This window comes from Budorcas taxicolor, chromosome 18 (genome assembly GCF_023091745.1).
Source record: "Budorcas taxicolor isolate Tak-1 chromosome 18, Takin1.1, whole genome shotgun sequence".
Taxonomy (NCBI): domain Eukaryota; kingdom Metazoa; phylum Chordata; class Mammalia; order Artiodactyla; family Bovidae; genus Budorcas; species Budorcas taxicolor.
The window spans coordinates 37,333,891-37,337,505 of NC_068927.1; the positions used below are offsets into that span (position 1 = coordinate 37,333,891).

The 3,615-nt window shown below is 45.0% G+C and overlaps 1 non-coding gene across 1 annotated transcript; it reads right to left on the minus strand.

The window, feature by feature from the left end:
* Window positions 1–1,455: 1,455 nt before the first annotated feature.
* Window positions 1,456–1,528, minus strand: TRNAR-CCU (transfer RNA arginine (anticodon CCU)). Its single transcript has one exon. It is a non-coding gene; the product is annotated as a tRNA-Arg (tRNA).
* Between the last annotated feature and the right edge of the window lie 2,087 nt (window positions 1,529–3,615).

The window sequence follows — 3,615 nt, forward strand, 5'->3', positions numbered from 1 at the left end:
CTAGCTGTTGGCCCTTCTTCTTTCTGTGCCTAAACATTCTGCCTCCCACTCCCTTTCTGGGAAAGAGCTCCTGCTCCTGTCAGTAATGAAGTAAAGACAGTCTGAGATCCCTGCCCTTCTTTCAGCCCTCTTCTCAGATCATAGGGCCCTGGTGTGCTATTCCACCTTGCTAGGTAACATCTTTTCTGATTTTTTCCCCCATTTGGAATCCTGGTATTGGCCAGATGGTCCAATTAATCCCACACGTGCTTCATACATCACTATGTCCAGGCATTTTGGATATATTTTAGCTAAAGCATTCTTAAAAAATGCTTTAATAAACAGGAATAGTTAATTTTTGGCCAAAGAAGTAACAAGGAGGTTTATCTGAATCTGATTCTGATTCAAACCAAAAGGACAGAGCCCGAGAAAGCAACCCCGCAGTCCTTGTGTTGATGACATGCAAAGAGGGAAGGCTAGAATGGGAGAAGGAGTCAAATAGACTGCAGTTAGAGAAGAACTGACAGGATTTCTCTGGGGCATGGCAGAGAGGCTTTGATTCTGGTTAAACCACGAGGAAAGGCCTTTGGAACTAAATGGACAGTTGAGTGTCTTATTACTGAGGATGAGGAAAGTGTAGGAGGCAGGGGAAAATGGGATTTGTGCTGACACAGAGTGCCTAGTTCTGTGGATGCAGCGAGAGCAGAGGTTGTTGGAAAAGTGGGAAGAGGGGAGGACTACACCACAGGGTGGGCATCAGCCCAGCAGCAGCAGAGTATCAACAGGAGGCTGCCCAAGAAGACCTCCTGGAGCAACAGTTGAAACTCTAGAGGTCAGCTTAGCCTTTCAAGAGTAGTGCTAGTTTTCAGGAAATTGTTATCTGCAGGGTAAAAGTCAGGGTTCCATGATTCTCACAGAAAGCAGGGACTAAAATAGCATCTGTTCACCCAAGCTGAGTTGCAAAACCCAGATTCTAATTCTGACTTTGCCTCTGACTAGGTGTATGTGACCCCAGGCTGAACCTGTTTGTTCAGTTGTAAAATGCTGTTTATTAGTGGTAGGGAGCAGCTAATAAGGTGGAAGTGGGGCATTCAAACCCATTTAATAGCTGTGTGACCTTGTAAAACCACCTTCTAACATCTACAGTTTGCTTATTTGACAGTGTTGAAAGGGAGAAATGAAATGCCTTATATAAAACACTTCATAAATATTAAGCACTGAATGAATGTTTGTCTCTTTCCACAATCTTCATCTTGAATTAATCAGAAGTTGGTTTGACTATGAATAAATAGACAGGAGATAATGTTCTGGGTGATCTGAGTTCAAATCCCCATTCCCTCTCCTATTATTGTATGATTTTGCTCAGACATGCGCTCCACATATTTGTTTTTTGTTTGCTGCACTGTGTATTATTTGCAGCATGCAGGATCTTTAGTTATGGTCTGCAAACTCTTAGTTGCAGCATGTGGGATCCAGTTCCCTGACCAGGGATCAAACCCGGGCCCCCTGCATCAGGAGCACAGAGTCCTAGCCACTGGACCACCAGGGAAGTCCCTTGTTTTGTCTTTTTTAAGGGAGGAGGGGTGGTTTTAGAGCACAGAATTGTAGGAAAAATTCTAGATGCTTATAAGCTGGAGTTGCAAGGGATTCCAGGGGAACCCTGAGCTAGCCTCCTACCTTGTTAGAGAGACAAAAGGTCTTGGTGAAGTTCCATATGTCTTCTAATTCAATAATGAGGGGATTAACTAGGCTGCTGAATCTCAGACATGGGGCTGGAGTGATTAATCAGGGCGGGCTCCCGAAGAGCCTAGTATATCAGAAATATAACTTTATTTTAACGATAATGAAGATTTTTAAGAAGATGTACATTTTGAAAAGGTCTAGGGCCTGTGTGGGGGCTTCCCTGGTGGCTCAGACAGTAAAGAATCTGCCTGCAGGAGACCTGGGTTCAACCCCCTGGATTGGGAAGATCCCCTGGAGAAGGGAATGGCTACCCACTCCAGTATTCTTGCCTGGAGAATTCCATGGACAGAGGAGCCTGATAGGCTATAGTCCATGGGGTCACAAAGAGTCTGACAGGACTGAGTGACTAATACTTGCACTTTCAGGGCCTGTGTGGAGAATGACCAGGAGAGAATGAGGCTTAGATGTAGGTTGGAAGCTGCTGCAGTTATCAAGCACAGAGTCCATGAAGATGAAAAAAAGGGTGTATCTGAGCTGTATTAAGGAGGTAAATATTCAAGGAATTCCTTGGCTGTCCAGTGGTTAGGACTCAATCGGACATGGGTTCGATCCCTGCTCGAGGACCTAAGATTCCACAAGTTGTGTAACATGGCCAAAAAAAAAAAAAGGAGAAAGAAATATGAAGAGGACTTTGTGAGTGATGAGCTGAGGGTGAGGAGGAGAGTGGTGAGTCAAGGATGATGTCCAGGTATCTGCGTTGGGTAACTAGGTGAGTGGATGGTGGTGCTTTCCTGTGGGGTATGAAATAGTAAAAGAGCAGGCTTAGGCAGGAAGAGGAGGAGATAATCCTGAGGTGAGTGGGACATCAGGTGAGATGTCCATTGGGTGATTTGGAGCTTATCTTGGGAAAAGATATATGGGAGTAATGAATTCAGGCCAAAGAAGATGCAATCAGGGATTCTATTATCCTGAACCTAATTCAAACCAAAAAGACAGAGCCTGTTATCCTTGAGAGATGTGATCTGGAGAAAGCACCTTAAGTTATCAGGCTCTTAACATATACATCATAACTGAAGCCATGGAAATGAATGTAACTCTTCTGTTGCTGCTGCTGCTGCTAAGTCGCTTCAGTCGTGTCCGACTCTGTGCGACCCCATAGATAGCAGCCCACCAGGCTCCACCATCCTTGGGATTCTCCAGGCAAGAACACTGGAGTGGGTTGCCATTTCCTTCTCCAATGCATGAAAGTGAAAAGTGAAAGTGAAGTCGCTCAGTCATGTCCTAGCGACCCCATGCAGCCTACCAGGCTCCTCCATCCATGGGATTTGCCAGGCAAGTGTACTGGAGTGGGTTGCCATTACCTTCTCTGAACCCTTCTGTAGAGAGGGTGAAAGAGAAAACAAAAATCCCTTGAGATATGCCAACATTTAAGGGACAAATAGAGGAAGAAGAGCCCAGAAGAAAAGGTTAGAACAGAGAAACAGGAGGAAAACCAAAGAATAGTGTGCACAGAAGCCACCTGGAGGATGTGAGTTGACATGCTGTGGAACAGTCTAGTAAGCCAAAGTCTGAACAAATGAACACCAAATTTAACAACAAAGAGGTCACTGGCAATCCTGGAGAGACCAGGTTCAATGGAGCAGCAGGGTGGAAGTCTGAGTGTGTGAGAGATAGATGTAGATAACTTGTTAGCAGTTTTGAAGGGGAGGAGAGAGAAAACCAGAAAGGAAATAGCGTTGGGAGAGAGTTATATGTTGGGAGAGATTAGCACCTTTAAAAATGTTTGTAGGGAAAAATCGGTATATGAATAGTTGAAGATACAGGAAAGAGAAGGATTGAAGAATGAAGTCAGGTCAGCAAGAGGATGGAGGTGGGGCGGTGAGGTTCAGAGTGAGCCTCAGGCAGGAGAAGGGAAGGAGGAGTTGGAGATGCAGGTAGATCAAAAATTGGTTG